At 39.5% G+C, this 17,961-nt stretch overlaps 1 long non-coding RNA gene across 1 annotated transcript; it reads right to left on the bottom strand.

Annotated features, from left to right (window-relative positions):
* Window positions 1-1,085: 1,085 nt before the first annotated feature.
* LOC145169074 (uncharacterized) lies at window positions 1,086-1,912 on the bottom strand. The gene is made up of 2 exons (XR_013742279.1): window positions 1,805-1,912; window positions 1,086-1,703 (listed from the first exon to the last, which is right to left on the bottom strand). It is a non-coding gene; the product is annotated as an uncharacterized LOC145169074 (long non-coding RNA).
* Between the last annotated feature and the right edge of the window lie 16,049 nt (window positions 1,913-17,961).

Here is a 17,961-nt window from a genome sequence, read left to right as displayed (position 1 = left end):
CCAACCATACCAACCATATATCCATGCAACACTCACATCTATAACCACACTCCCATGTATACCAACCCTTACCTTATATAAGCTACAACAGCCATAGCTAGAAACACATGCCTACCCTACACCTACCCCGACCCCTACCTTCATGCCCACACCCACATACTCATCCCAACCACACCCCATATCTACCCGACCGCCACGCACCCCACCTTCACACTGATATTTATAATTAAAGTATGGTGCTTTTATAGGAAGTAAGGGTAAAGTACGTTGCTATTATGGTTAAAAATTAAAGTATGTTTCTAGAGGGATAGTAAGGTAAGATACTTTGCTATTATAGATTGTAAATGTTAAGTACAATGCTATCATGGATACAAGTAAAGTATATCCTTATTGTGTAAAAAAAAAAGTAAAACTGATTGCTATAATGGATAAAAGATAATGCATGGTTTTGTTATGGATTAAATTAATAATATGTTTTTATAATAAAGTAAGTCACATTGCTATTACGGTTTAAAACTGAATTCGATTTACTAATTATATACGTTTTTTGAAATCATGGCAAAAGCCTTCCAACGTGCTTAACTTGATATGCAAAATGATATGGAACACCGACAAAGTCAAATAGAATTGCAACAAGAAGCTCAAATAGATTTGCACATGCACAAGAAGATATAAGTTACACTCAATTTGAACAGCAAGCGATCTTTATGAGACAAATCCACCAAATAATCCTTAGTATCATGTTTTTAAAAACTTTGTTAAACATTTGTAATTGTATTCGACAATTTTAATATAATAGACAATGTTTGTTGTAATGTTAATTATTTTGTGGTTGAACCTGAATATTAGAATAGGTTTAATGTATTGGGTTTTTCTATAATTTTGACAGTAATTATCTGAAAGTTAAATTTTATACTTTTACTGTTTATAAAAACATTTTAGTGACGGATAGTCACAAAAATACCATGTCACAAAAAAAACATCGGTACTTTGTCGGTAAGAGTAAATTGGAAATTCCTTTTTTTTAATAGTGACCGAGGGGAAAACAAGATGGGCGCTGAATCGGCAGGAGGAGAGTATGGCACTGCAGAGGGTACACCTTTTCATCTTAATAAGGTAATAAAAAGTTGGGACAGAAACTACAGTTTGGAAAGAAACATACAATATGAAAGAATAAAAATAACATAATTAGTTACCACAAAAAACACATAAACTCATCGGAGCATTCTAGTACTTATACAACCTGACAACGGGTGCGAGCATCATCTAGCGAGAGCTTGGTACTTCCCAAATAAAAAACACCATGATGATAAGTGCAAGGGGTGCGTGTTGGCAAGGTAGGCTCACAGTCCTCCCGGCAGTAATCAACCATTCTTGTGTTTTCAATAACTTCGACGAAGCAACTCCTTGAAGTTGCATGGCAAGCTGGAGAAGCAGGGATACAATTCAACAAGCTTTGATATTTTTGACACCTTTCCTCCATTCGATAATACCATTTTCCTCTGTTCCACCCTAAGCGAAAGCCTGTTCCAAATCCCTTCCCTACTCCGCTTTCCCCTATGTTCTTTGCAGTAATATCTGCAGGCTTTGTAGTTGGCACTTTTTTAACTGCAGGCTTGGTAGTATCATCCACACCTTTACGCACTCCCTTTACAAGAGAACCTACTACTTTAGCAATGCCAAGCAATTTACGATCCCCTTTCCTGTACGAGTATTTTTTTTACATTTATAGTAAGCATGCAATCAAAAAGTAGAACAGTGTGCACAGATATAAACAAATGGCGATAAAAGAAACTTTTGGTACCTGACTTGGGGGATCTGATCATTCGCATGGGAAGAACAAATAAGAAGAATGATCATTAGCACGAAAAGTTTTGATTTCTTAGCAAAGAAAGCCATTTTTATGAATGAATGTTTGATATATGATCATATGGTGTATTGGTCTTTGCCTTTTATACATACTTGTGTAGCTACTAGCTACCCCACTTGTGGAAGCTAGTAATACCAAAAATTACAACTTGCCTTTTATAAATAACGTCAAACCGCCTGCAATAACCAAAACAATTTTGAAATTTTCATTTAGACCTTTTCAACTAAGTAAAAATCATTACCACTTGTGCTACTAGAAATGACACTTATTCCTACCAAAATTTCCCTTCGAACTTGACGTTTCCTAGGAAATTCTTCAAAATTGACCTTCTCGATTTACTATTTTGTAATTTAAATCTAGACCTTTATCATTTATTCATTTCTATTTTATTAAAATATATAACAAATATTATACATTATATTTACGAATCACTGTTAAGAAACAACAAATTGATACCGATATATGTACTTAGGATGTGTTTGGTGTACATAAATAAAAATATCATATTTTATGAAATTATTGCAATGTATAATTGTGTGACGAAACTACATGAGTAGCTTATGGGCGTGATAAACTAATTTATAATCGTTTTTTTTTTCACAAAAGATGATACAGCCCATACGGCAGCCCAAGAACAGGCCGGACTGGAAGACCCACAAGCTACTACTCGCCCCAGAAGGATCATCAAGAAACCCAACAGATACTTGGAAGAACTATGAGTTTTTACTCAGTCAACTAATCACATATGGTTCCCTTTATTTCCACACATGTTGCATGCATTCCTAAGATGTTGGGTTCCACTATACACCCACGTCCCTAGATATTAGTACCATTTTTAGTTCAGTCATTTTTTATTTAAGCATGTAATTTGGTATGAGAAATATACAGAAAATTGTTTCAGTTTTGCTTCTCTCTCTGAAATTCTCTGGAGGTTAACCACCTCGAATTAGGTTCTATCACTTTGGTGCTTTGATTCCACTTACCATGCCTCCCAAGCTAGAAAATAAACAGGAGAAAAACCATCCACCTCAAGATCAACTTCAAGCTTTACTTCACCTAACCACCGCCAGTAATACCCAGCTTGATGTCCTCACAATGAACATGACAAATCTTGTCAATATCATCACCAATCAACACATAAACCAAAACCCACCCCCACCACCGCCTCCACACAACCCACGTCCCCTAAAAATTAATCTTCCCAACTTTGATGGCTCAAACCCACTTGATTGGGTCTTCCAGGCAGAAAACTATTTCGCATACTACAACATCCTACCAAATCAACGCCTTGCACTTGTTGTCTTCTACTTCACAGGTGATTCACTTAGTTGGTACAAACATATGTCCACCAATCACCTCTTGGACACCTGGCCTGAGTTCACCCAAGCACTTGAAACGCGTTTCGGCCCCTCCACCTACGAAAATCACCGGGCAACACTTTTCAAGCTCCGCCAAACAACCACAGTGGCTGCTTATCAATCTCAGTTTGAAAAAATTAGCAATTGTGTCGATGGCTTACCAACTGAAGCTTTGCGGGACTATTTTATCTCCGGACTCTGTGATGACATACAATCACCCAGAACACTTAGCGTTACTAGCCACATCAACGGAAACCCGGTCATGACACTCATAGATTGTGGCAGCACCCATAATATTATACAGCCTCGCCTCGTTTCCCTACTCAAAACCACACCAGTAACAATCACACCCTTCCCTGTAATGGTCGGAAATGGCCAACACTTAGAGTGTAACAGCTTCTTCCCAAATGTGCCACTAGAACTCAATAAAACTACCTTTTCAGTTCCTTTATTTGTCCTTCCGGTTGAAGGAGCAGACGTCATATTGGGTGTCGCCTGGCTTAGTACATTGGGACCATTGGTCGCCGATTTCTCCATTCCCCAACTCTCATTCACCATCAACAATAAACCATGCATCCTACATGGCGAACCTCTTACATCACCCGTGTCACCTAGCTCACTATACACTCTGATTCGCAAACATTCAGGCGCCTCACTTCATACTCTCATCTTTCACCATCAGCCACCAGCAACCATTCAGCCAAACCGACAACCACATCCTAACACCACCATCGAAGCCCTACTACACCAATACCAAAAACTCTTCGACCCACCTCACGAGTTACCACCCATACGTCAACATGATCATCGTATTCCACTATTACCAAACACCAAACCTATTATTTTTTTCAAACCATACCGTTACCCACATTACCAAAAAGAAATTATGACCAACCTCATATCATAGTGGCGTAATTCAACCAAGCCAAAGCCCATACTCTTCACCAGTCTTACTAGTTCAAAAAAAAGATGGCACATGGCGTTTTTGTGTTGATTATCGGGCACTCAATGCAGTCACAGTTCACGACCGGTTCCCAATTCGAACTGTCGATGAACTCTTGGATGAACTTCACGGGGCTAGCATATTCCCAAAAATTGATCTTAGGGCCAGCTACCATCAAATTCGTGTCTCCCCATCTGATATACACAAAACGACATTTTGCACAATAGACGGTCACTACGAATTTTGCGTTATGCCCTTCGGCCTCACAAACGCCCCATCAACATTTCAAGCGGCCATGAACGATCTCTTTTGTCCCGTCTTACATAAGTTTGTCCTCGTTTTTTTCGACGACATATTGGTGTATAGCCCTTCCATCGATAAACAATGTGAACATCTATAGTTCGTCTTTCATACACTATTGACCAACAAGTACCATGCCAAAGAATCCAAATGTGTTTTTGCCACCGTTGATATACCCTTTTGGGTCATATTATCTCAGCTAAAGGCGTTAATGCAGACCCAGAAAAACTTGAGAACATCCAAGCCTGGCCCACTCCCACATCCTTTACAACCTTACGAGCCTTTTTGGGCCTAACAGGCTATTATCGCCGTTTTGTTCAATCATATGCCCATATTGCCTCACCCCTCACATACATACTTTGTCACACCCCCAGACCGGAACGGCGGAAACGTTCGGGGGTGGATGACTTCATGTAAGTATCACAACACATACATCATAGTAATCAAAGTAACAACAACCATTAAATTAATAATATAAAGTTTACATTGTGTTCAAAACATTTCATAATTTACATTAAAACTATAGAAAAATATATGACGTAAGCTCCGTCTTCACAACGCCTGAGAGAGAGTACCTGTCTACTAACGATCCTGAGAATACAAGTGGTTTGAAAGTGTATCAACATTAAAGTTGGAGAAAGTATGTTCTTTATTCTTTTGAAAAGTTCGCCAGTTCCTCCAAAAAATCTTTTATTTTCTGATGATAAATGATAAGTAAAACGACTCATGGTTGTTCCTTCTACGAGTACTTAGTGAAGACAAGTCATATACATTCAGATCGAACAGACAGTCGACTGTGTGGTTCTGCCCCAAGCCCACAACCAAACAAGGAACAAGAAATGAGGTGGAATCCACACATCCCACTATCTGTCGGATCCTCATGTATATAACACTGACGTATTCACTAAGTACTTTTAACATTAACTTTAATGATCCTTTATATTGAACGAAAACGTTCCATAAGAAAATCCTATATTTTCTTTATAAGAATGTGATAATACCTGTTCCTTCTATGATCATTTATTGAATACAAATTATACATAATACAAATCGATTAGACAGTTGAATGTGTGAATCTGCCCTAAGCCCACAACCAAACAAGGAACAGGAAATGAGGCGGAAGTCACACATTCCACTGTCTACCGAATCTTTATTATATATAACTCTAACGTATTCACCAAGTAATCACAGAACTAACAGTTATGATCCTTTTTTAAACGATGAATGAGTATCCTTCAGAAAATCCAATATTTTCTTGGTAAAATAGTAACCATAATAGTTCCTTCTACAATCACTTAGTTTATACTAGTTATATATAACCTAATATCGAACGGACAGTTGAATGTGTGTATCTGCCCTAAGCCCACAACCAAACAAGGAACAAGAAATGAGGCGGAAGTCACACATTCTACTGCCAATCGGATATTACTTATATATAACTTTGATGTATAAACTAAGAAATTGTAGAGTTAACCATAGAAGGTCCTTTATGTTATACTAGTTCGATAATAAATATCAAACCTTTAGTAAATAAGTTTCTAGTTTCACTTACTCTATTGTGAAACATTGTTTTCAGAAAGTTAAATCGAAAACTGTTTATCTTCCAAAATAACGATGTAAACCATAGAAAATCCTATATTTTCTATAAAACCGATTTGTAGTCTTAAACGTTCCAAGACCGAGAAACACAAGTATAATTACCATACTTAGCTTAATGATACCCAGTTTTATTTATCAGTAACTCTATCTGAACATGTGATTACCCGAAAAACTCGATGTGACGATATTACCCTCCTATGATCACTTAGTACATATGGGTTGTATAATACCGAGATCGAATAGATAGTTGAATGGGTGAATCCGGCCTAAGCCCACAACCAAACAAGGAACAGGAAATGAGGCGGAAATCACACATTCCACTATTTGTCGGACTTCAATTTTATCTAACCCTATTGTATATACTGAGAAATCATATAGTTAGTATCCCTGGAGACTGTTAAAGAAGAAGTATTTCTTTATGTAACTAATTAGTTAATACTATTGTGAATATTCATTATAACCATAGTAATACATAGTCAGCCCTATATAGATCTATACACTAACTTACGCTCTCTTTTAAGGAGACTCTGATTATAATTTATAATTCGAGCTGGTACCATGAGTGGTACAAGTGATTCACAATCCTGTATCAATTAGTTTACATAAAGTGAAAAACTCTTTTTATATCATCATGTAAAAAGATCCCTTTATTCCATAAACTATAGCTATTATAGTTTATAAGTTTAATTCCATATTTTAACAAGTTTCGAGTTTAAGTACATATAAACAGTAAGAAAAACATAACAAGTAAAATTAGATTTTTAAACACAAGATTTTTTTGTTTTACTTGTATTCCCCTCCTTTTAAAACATTAAAAAGCTTAGAAAATATGGGGGTATGAACTCACCTTTTGTTGGAGATTCGATTGAAGATTTGGTTATAGGACGTTAGCTCCACAAGTGAAGTCTTGCTAACAAAACGAGTCCTAAACACGATTTATGTAATATATAGGTATACTATTAATGAATATACTCATAAGAATGATAGGAAATCGAACTAATCTGCAAGTTTAACTTACAAATAAGGGTGTTAGAAGCAAAGATGGAAGGTTGCATGGAGTTCACGGCCAGAATAGGTGTTCACGGCCCAAGAACACTTGATGTTCTTGAGTTCACGACCCAATCTGGGTGTTCACGGCCCAAGAACTGCGAAGAACACTTGAAGATCTTGATGATTGGCGAGTGTTTGAAGGTCCTAAGTGGTTTACTAAGGAGATGCAAAAGGAAAAGGGGATGAAAAGAGTGAAAATGGTGTTCTTGGTATATGATACTTGAGAGAGAAAGGGAAGGTTTTCGGCCAAGAGATGAAGAAATGAGAGAAAATTTCGGACTTATTTAATATATAGGTGAGGGTTCACGGCCGTAAACACAGCCCGAGGTGATAAGCCTTCTAGAAACCGCCTCACGGTTTGCGGTCCGAAGGAAGTTCACGGCCGAGAATAGATCACGGCTCCGAAGCGAGATCACGACCGAAGTCTCGTTCACGGTCCGAAGTTGTTCACAGCCGCGAAGGGTTTGCGGCCCGAAGTGAAGGTTCTCGGTTCCTAAGGGATTTTCCAATGTAGACACACTATACTTTTGAATGCAAGGTACGAACACTTATAGATCATTACTCTAATTATATTAAGATAATTAAAGAAGTAAGTTTGACCTTTACAAGACTGAAAATAACGGGTTGTCACATTATCCCCCCGTTAAAGGGAATTTCGTCCCGAAATTCTGAATTCTAAATGGTTACTCATGAATTTGGGAAAAAGATGGGTATTTCGGTTCTATCTGATCTTCTGTTCTAAATGGTAAGATTGTGCGGGTTTGGCTTATTTGACTACGTTTATCCAACTGGTAGGATGTTCACTCGTAGTTCTGGACAGCTTTGTCCTGAAGTTCATGGCAAGACTCATACTTGGTTCATCCATCATCACCTCGTGTATACAAGTCGTATATAATTAAGATTGAAAAGACGTTCGGATGGGTGACTCTGCCCCAAGTCCACAACCAGACAAGGAACAGGAGATAGGGCGGAATCACACATCCTAAATCTGTAAAATCTTAATTATATACCACCCTCGCGTATACACTTAGCAGTGATAGGTTAACCGTATTTGTCTCTAGCCTCTGTGTTTGAACTTGACTTGCTGCATGAGTGGTGTTCCTATAAGATCTATTGGAAATACTTCGGAAGGATTGGAGACGTTCAGAATATTCTCGGTGTGCTTTCCCCTTTAAGTTTCTTGTCTACAAAGTAATCTAGAAAGGCGTGGTACCCCTCGCATGGGTACTTCTGAGTTTTGAAACGAGAGACGATACAAAGGTTCGTGTCAAGTTTGTTGTTATAGATTGAAAGGATTTCGTTAGACGGTCGTTTAAAGCGAAGGGTCTTTACGTAGCACAAGAAATTGGTATGGTGAGGACCAAACCAATATATTTCTAAAGACGACATCGGAACTTCTTATTGTAACGGCTGTTAAGTCGATTAGAACGACGAACTATTCTATGTATATGTTTTCAGTGCTCTCCGATTTTATTTTTGTTATTACTACTGCGAACAATCTGTACCGCATTAAGCGAGTACTAGCAGTATGAGTGTTCTGATAATCGAGACTGATTATTTTTTTTATAAAATAATCCCTAACAGGTCTTTCTATAATCGCTTGGTGTATACAAGTCATGTATAATTAAGATGGGAAAGACAGTCGACTGAGCGACTCTGCCCTAAATCCACAACCAGACAAGGAACAGGAAATAAGGCGGAATCACTCACTCTAAGCCTACAAATCTTAATTATAAATGACCCTAATGTATACACTAAGCCATCATAGCTTATCTGCAAAGGTTCTTAGTTTCTATATGAACGATGTATTTTGTTCGGACGAGAGTGCAATTTATAATTATTTATAAAAAGTTTTATGTTTTTAAATATTTTCATTGGGAAAACGTATCACTGATCACAGGGGTTCCGGGACAGTCTCTCCTGCGGTAATCATCAGTATTCTTCCATCTCCGCCAACATTCTTGGTTATTGGACAATCCCTCTTGAGATGCCCAAATTCACCACACTCATAACACGTTGAGTTTACTACATTACCGGGGACTTGGTTAAGGGGTTGTGTTGGTTCCCTATAGAAACGAGCAGTATGCCCTTTCCTGTTACAATTTCTACAGTGTAACTCTCGGCAGGCTCCATAATGATGGAAGTTACACTTATTGCATTTTGGTCGAATCCCCATATATTGTCGTGCTGGCGTTGGCGTGGCAGGTGTTGTAACAGTATGAACAGCAACTAATTGTTGTTTCTTCGAGGGTTCTTGAGTCGGTTGTCCCTTCTTCTTGCTCCCAGACTTTATTTTATTGTTGCCCTCTTTTGTTGGCTCAGGAACGGGGGTCATTATTCCTTGGCGAACCCCATGGTCCCCGAGTGTCTGTGCCAATTGCTTGGTACTGTCGAACGTGAGAGAATTTGCAGCTAATACATTTCATTGAATCTGAGGAGATAGTCCCCAGATATATCTCTCTATCTTCTTGCTCTCCAGGGTAACCATCCCGGGGCATAGTACCGATAGATCACTAAATCTATTGGTGTAGGTTACTATGTCTGAACCTATCATAGTAAGCTCCCACAGTTCTTGTTCTAGTTTTTGAACTTCGCCCCTCGGGCAGTACTCTCCTAGCATCATTGATTTTAGGTTTTCCTAGCCCATTGAGTTAGCCACTGCAAGGGTCAGTGACTTGACATGGCCATTCCACCACGTCAGGGCCCTATCCGAGAAAGTGCAGGCAGAAAATTTGACTTTTCTCCCTTCTGGGCACATGCAAATCTCGAAAACCGATTCTGTTTTCTCGAACCATTGCATTAAAGCAATGACTCCTCCATTTCCACTAAAGGATTTGGGTTTGCAATTCATGAAGTCTTTATACGTACACTCTTTAAGGAGTCCGTGGCTATTTCCGTAGTTAGATGGGTTGGCACCACTTCCAGTTCCATTGGTACCACTTGCGTGGATATGAGACAAGGCGACTGTTACGGCGGCAGTCACCGCAGCTTGGAACATAACAGGATCATACTGTGGAGGTGGTGATGGAGGATTTGTGGTCGTGTTGTTATTACGCCTGATATTTCTACGAGGCAACATCTTTCTGTCATAAATTTTAAAGATGAAAGGTTGGCAAGATATTGGTAGTATAAATCGAATGACATAAGACCAGGTTATTGTAGTTTGAGTGTATCATGTTCCGAAGGTGTTTTGAAATCAATTCATAATAGAAGTCTATGTGAACATAAACTTATGAATTTTTCAATAATGGATACCCTTACTGAAGTTTCGTGACTTGATTTTCAATTTCTAGTTGTGATGAAATACGTGATAAACTTAACACATGATGTGAGCAGTGTAATCACTAACTCACTAAGTTAAATTAGTTTCTTACTTATTAGTATGATGTATACGGTACTTTCTAGTTTGCTCCTGATAAAGTAAGGTTTGTTAATGATCTCTCTAGGACCTTTCTCTTCATCTGATCCTTTCTCAGAATTCTCCTTGTGAACCCTCTTTTGGTTCTGTCTCGACTCCTCTGTTGGCTGCTTACGATGTCTAGGTGTATCGGTTGCACGAGAATGGATGTGTCTAAATAATCTACGAGATTAATAAAACATATTTATTAAAAATAAATTCTTATGAGGATGATCCTTACCGATCTTTCTATAATCACGTAGTGTGTACAGATTATATATAATCCAGATCAAATAGACCTTTGAATAAGTGATCCTACTCTGAAACCACAACCAAACAAGGAACAGGAAGTAGAGTGAAAATCACCAGTTCTAAGTCTATGAAATCTCAATTATATATAACCTTAATGTATACACTTAGTAATCATAGACTTACCAGTAAGGGTCTCTTTTTTGTTTATCACATAAGTTATTTATAGTACCTAAAATACTCCTATAGTATTTTATGTTTGATTCTAGGATTCCTTTATGTATAGGGTTGGTAAGTTTTAGACTTGCTGCAACACCATTATCACTCCCAAACACATGTTGGTCATATCTCAAATAAATATAGTTGATCAAGCTATATTGATCCCAGATATGATTACATAATTGTCCAGGTTTCACTGTAGTGTCCAGCATCCAAATACTTTTGTTTTGTTCTTCTTGTGATACTTGTTCTAGTACATATGTATACTTTTATAAAATATTGTTATATTTTAAAGTATAATTCTTGGTCAGAGTGTTTTAGTCCCGTTATATTTATAGTTATATACCTTTTATAGGTTGATATACTTAGTTCACTATAAACAATGCTAAGATACCAATCTGTCACACCCCAGACCGGAACGGCGGAAACGTCCGGGGGTGGATGACTTCATGTAAGTATCACAACACATGCATCATAGTAATCAAAGTAACAATAACCATTAAATTAATAATATAAAGTTTACATTATGTTCAAAACATTTCATAATTTACATTAAAACTATAGCAAAAGATATGACGTAAGCTTCGTCTTCACAACGCCTTAGAGAGAGTGCCTGTCAGCTAAAGATCCTGAGAATACAAGTGGTTTGAAAGTATATCAACATTAAAGTTGGTGAGTTCATAAGTATTTTTGTTATAGAAATTATGTTCTTTATTATTTTGAAAAGTTCGCCAGTTCCTCCAGAAAATTCTTTATTTTCTGATGATAAATGATAAGTAAAACGACTCATGATTGTTCATTCTACGAGTACTTAGTGAATAAAAGTCATATACATTCAGATCGAACAGACAGTCGACTGTGTGGTTCTGCCCCAAGTCCACAACCAAACAAGGAACAGGTTATGAGGCGGAATCCACACATCCCACTATCAGTCGGATCCTCATGTATATAACCCTGACGTATTCACTAAGTACTTTTAACATTAATTTTAATGATCCTTTATACTGAACGAAAACGTTCCTTAAGAAAATCCTATATTTTCTTTATAAGAATGTGATAATACCCGGTCTATGATCATTTATTGAATACAAATTATATATAATACAAATCGATTAGACAGTTGAATGTGTAAATCTGCCCTAAGCCCACAACCAAACAAGAAACAGGAAATGAGGCGGAAGTCACACATTCTACTACCAATCGGATATTACTTATATATAACTCTGATGTATAAACTAAGAAATTGTAGAGTTAAACATTAAAGGTCCTTTATGTTATACTAGTTCGATAATAAATATCAAACCTTTAGTAAATAAGTTTCTAGTTTCACTTACTCTATTGTGAAACATTGTTTTCAGAAAGTTAAATCGAAAACTGTTTATCTTCCAAAACAACGATGTAAACCATAGAAAATCCTATATTTTCTATAAAACCGATTTTGTAGTCTTAAACATTCCAAGACCGAGAAACACAAGTATAATTACCATACTTAGCTTAATGATACCCAGTTTTATTTATCAGTAACTCTATCTGAACATGTGATTACCCGAAAAACTCGATGTGACGATACTACCCTCCTATGATCACTTAGTACATATGGGTTGTATAATACCGAGATCGAATAGATAGTTGAATGGGTGAATCTGGCCTAAGCCCACAACCAAACAAGGAACAAGAAATGAGGCGGAAATCACACATTCCACTATTTGTCGGACTTCAATTTTATCTAACCCTATTGTATATACTGATAAATCATATAGTTAGTATCCCTGGAGACTGTAAAAGAAGAAGTATTTCTTTATGTAACTAATTAGTTAATACTATTGTGAATATTCATTATAACCATAGTAATACATAGTCAGCCCTATATAGATCTATACACTAACTTACGCTCTCTTTTAAGGAGACTCTGGTTATAATTTATAATTCGAGCGGGTACCATGAGTGTTACAAGTGATTCACAATCCTGTATCAATTAGTTTACATAAAGTGAAAAACTCTTTTTATATCATCATGTAAAAAGATCCCTTTATTCCATAAACTATAGCTATTATAGTTTATAAGTTTAATTCCATATTTTAGCAAGTTTCGAGTTTAAGTACATATAAACAGTAAGAAAAACATAACAAGTAAAATTAGATTTTTAAACACAAGATTTTTGTGTTTTACTTGTATTCCCCTCCTTTTAAAACATTAAAAAGCTTAGAAAATATGGGGGTATGAACTCACCTTTTGTTGGAGATTCGATTGAAGATTTGGTTATAAGACGTTAGCTCCACAAGTGAAGTCTTGCTAACAAAACGAGTCCTAAACACGATTTATGTAATATATATAGGTATACTATTAATGAATATACTCATAAGAATGATAGGAAATCGAACTAATCTGCAAGTTTAACTTACAAATAAGGGTGTTAGAAGCAAAGATGGAAGGTTGCATGGAGTTCACGGCCAGAATAGGTGTTCACGGCCCAAGAACACTTGATGTTCTTGAGTTCACGACCCAATCTGGGTGTTCACGGCCCAAGAACTGCGAAGAACACTTGAAGATCTTGATGATTGGCGAGTGTTTGAAGGTCCTAAGTGGTTTACTAAGGAGATGCAAAAGGAAAAGGGGATGAAAAGAGTGAAAATGGTGTTCTTGGTATATGATACTTGAGAGAGAAAGGGAAGGTTTTCGGCCAAGAGATGAAGAAATGAGAGAAAATTTCGGACTTATTTAATATATAGGTGAGGGTTCACGGCCGTAAACACAGCCCGAGGTGATAAGCCTTCTAGAAACCGCCTCACGGTTTGCGGTCCGAAGGAAGTTCACGGCCGAGAATAGATCACGGCTCCGAAGCGAAATCACGACCGAAGTCTCGTTCACGGTCCGAAGTTGTTCACAGCCGCGAAGGGTTTGCGGCCCGAAGTGAAGGTTCTCGGTTCCTAAGGGATTTTCCAATGTAGACACACTATACTTTTGAATGCAAGGTACGAACACTTATAGATCATTACTCTAACTATATTAAGATAATTAAAGAAGTAAATTTGACCTTTACAAGACTGAAAATAACGGGTTGTCACATACTTAAAAAGCCCACCTTTATTTGGAACGAGCAACACCAGAGAGACTTCACACAATTAAAACAAGCCATGACCCATCTTCTTACCCTAGCACTTCCAAACTTCAACGAACCCTTTGGGCTCACCATTGACGCTTTCGGAGTCGCCATTGGTGTTGTGTTATCACAACAAGATCAACCAATCTTGTTCTTCAGCAAAAATCTATGTGATCGTATGCAAAACAATTCTACTTATGTTCGAGAACTTCACACAATTAAAACAAGCCGGATCGACCAAAATCCCCTCCTAGTAGACCGAAGATCTCCATCTCACATCCTCGGTAGACCGAAGAAGCAGAAACCCCATGTTCGTTGGCGATAGAGACTCGCAACGGACACTCTAACTCTCCTACTGGCACTCTGAACTCCTTACTAAATGTCTGAGATACGAAAGACCAACTCGCCCCCGAGTCAAATAAAACCAATGCAGGTAAGGAGTTCACTAGAAACATACCTAATCACAGGTACAACAGATAAGCATACAGCAGATATAGTAAATGAGATAAAGGATAGAAACATACCGGCAACCACATTCGGTGCTGCCTTCGCCTCCTCGTCCGTAAGTTGTAAGGCACGCTCCTGAGTCTTCGGAGGCTCCGCCCTAGCCGGTGCTGGAGCCTGCGCCTACTTGGCGGCTAATAACGGACACTGGGCCTTCATATGGCCCACCTGCTCACAGTGGTAACAAAGTCTGACCCCGGAAGTCGGAGTCTGCTGCCTGCAATCCCTGGCCAGATGGACCTGCTTGACACAACGGTGGCACCCATTCCCTGCTCGGCACGTCCCTGAATGAGCATTTCTGCACTTTCCACAAGTGCGGCCTGGATGTCCCCCAGTCCTGGTATCAGCGGTTTTAGGCCGCTTCGACATCGGCTGTGACTGTGCCGGTGCCTGCCGCTGCTCCCTAATCTGCAACTCAATCTACAACTCTCGCCGCCTCGCGGCCTCCTGTAGATCCAACAGTGTATCACATCTCTGAGTGGCAACAAACTGACGGATGTCAGTCTTGATCATGCTCAGATATCGTGTCATCTGAGCCTGCTCCAAGGCAAACTCCGGGCAAAACATCGCCCTCTCAGTAAACATACGGGTGATCTCCGTCACCAACTCAGTACCCTGCTTCAGCTCCAAGAACTCCTGTGACAACCACTCGCGCTCGACCCGCGGAATGTAGCGAGCGCGAAACATATCCCTGAACTGCTCCCAAGTAACAACAGCTCTCTGGTCATCCGAATATGACCCGGTAACCAACCTCCACCAGTCCTTTGCCCCGGTCCTCAACAAATTCAGGGCACACCTGACCTTCTGGTCAGCAGGACACGAGCACGTGAAGAAACATCCCTCCAAGTCAGACAGCCACCTCATGGCCACGATAGGATCCTGAACACCATCAAAAGTCGGGGGCTTCGTGTTATCGAAGTCCCAATACTGGAAGCCCCGACTGGCTCCTCCCCCTCCTGCTGCTGTTACAGCCGCGGTAGCTACAGCGGCAGCCGTCTCAGCAAGGGTTGCGTATCGGTCATCAAAGTACTCCATCATAGCGGACTTAATAGGCCCAAACAACTCCGGAATCTGACCCCGGACAATCTCAACCACCTCCTCGCGGATGATCTCCCTGACCCGATCCTCTGTCAACAATGGCTCCCCCTGGCCGATAATCTCAGGTGCCACTAGGGCCTCCTGATCACCCTGTCCCGATCCCGATCCGGATCCAGATACGAAACGCCTCGTAACCACCATACTAAAAATATAACAGGAAGATATCAGACAATCCGCATAAATAACCGGGAACCAACCCCTTTCTAAACCCTAGGGGTTGTGACTTCCTTGCTACGCGTATGGGTCCTGTGCTTTCAGTAGTATGGGCCCATACTACCTTCCACACCTACCCATATTTGTCTCAAGTATCATCACAACACCCTAACACTATATATGCACATAATGGTCACTCAACCTCACCCCTAGAGGAAGGCTAACTGTCTCACCACTGACCTACCGGTCTCACACACCACCCAACCATGAAACTACCACCAACCCTGCAGCACTAGTGCATGTTAACCATACATAACGTTGGACCCTATAGACTTTCGAATATCATATCCTAGCCCAAGCTCCCAATTAGACAAGAACAGAACATAAGGCCAAATCAAACATTCTCAGGCTATAAGATCTTAATTACGTATCGCCGTGATGCATACACCAAGTAACTACAGTAATGATGTCAATCTCATATAAAGGAACCCTAGGCTAGCAGGCATCATGAAATCAGGCAAATCTATCATGCAATTCCGGAAGATCCCTAGCCTAGCACTAGCATGTTGTTCTAACATATCACATAATCAAATACTGTATGGTATTTTGGGGTCTACTTACTGGCTCCGGCTGATCGTACACCCTGCATCCTCCTTTACTCATTTTGAAAACCATTTGAAACTATTTTGAAAACTTTTCCTTGATTTGAGACTGGATTCACACGAATGTTCCTCCAATTCACTCAAACCAAGGCTCCGATACCAACTTGTAACACCCATAAATTTTTTGCCAAATTTAAACTTTTAAAATCATTTCAAAATCATCAAATTATTACAAACATGTTTAAAAATGTATCGAATCAGAGTTTTCCCCAGAACCATAAACAAACAAGAGGAGCTATACGATCATGCCTTTGCCTTGCAGCGATCCCCTGATGTACCTGAAACAATAAACTGAAACTGTAAGCCCAAAAGCTTAGTGAGTTCCCCCAAAATACCCATACCACAACAATACACATATAATCATGAACAGCATACTATGGGTCCAGTCAACCATCGGGTTGGAATACCCCAGGCCCTCAACCATCCGGTTGGAATGCCAACATACTATGGGTCCAATCATCCTCGGGATGGAATACCCCAGGCCCACAACCAACAGGTTGGAATGCCCACATACTATGAGTCCAATCATCCTCGGGATGGAATACTCACGGCCCACAACCAACAGGTTGGAATGCCCAGGTCTATTGGCTTTCGCACAAAGTAGATCAGCCTCAACCGCCAAACAAACATGTGCACACACATAACAGATAACCACATAACAGTCTATAGATAGCAACTGATCTGACGAATCATACCACATAGCACATAATATTATCCTACCCTCTAGGATACCGATCTAACAGGCCATACCACATACCACATAATATTATCCTACCCTCTAGGATACCGATCTAACAGATCATACCACATACCACATAATATTATCCTACCCTCTAGGATACCGATCTAACAGATCATACTAGCATAACATAACCAGATAACAATCCAAAGGGCCGGCCTTGGTGCCTTAGACCCTTGAGTATAGTCAGGATAACTCACCTCTCAACTGTCATCTGAAACTAGAAAGCTCAACTCCCGAATCACCACCACAACTCCACCACCTATACTCGACACATCATAAGTTCATAAGTTCCCAAGATACCCCCAAAAGTCCAAGGGTCAACCCGTGGTCAAAGTCAAAGTCAACTGGTCAAGGTCAACAGTCCATGTTGACCTCAACTCGTCAAGTGCCCTCAATTACTCGCCGAGTTCTTGCTAATTTTTCCAACTGATCGAGTCGTTTAACTGACTTGTCGAGTCCAAGGCAATCTTCATAGGACTCGCCGAGTCGTTCATCCGACTCGCCGAGCTCACGACCATCATCATCGAACTCGCCGAGTGGACCTTGCTACTCGCCGAGTCCTTTTGAATCTTCATCCATACAGATGCTTTTTAAGCCATGAAAAGGTTCCATATTGCATATCCAACTCCCCAAGGCATGTTTATCATGTAAAGTTGCAAACTTTACGTGCATGCATGGCTCTAAAGACTCTTAATGACAAATCCAAGCTTGCAATGG

This window comes from Lactuca virosa, chromosome 4 (genome assembly GCF_052849685.1).
Source record: "Lactuca virosa cultivar CGN04683 chromosome 4, Lactuca_virosa_CGN04683_v6, whole genome shotgun sequence".
NCBI classification, from domain to species: Eukaryota; Viridiplantae; Streptophyta; class Magnoliopsida; order Asterales; family Asteraceae; genus Lactuca; species Lactuca virosa.
This window is presented reverse-complemented; position numbering and strand designations above follow the sequence as displayed.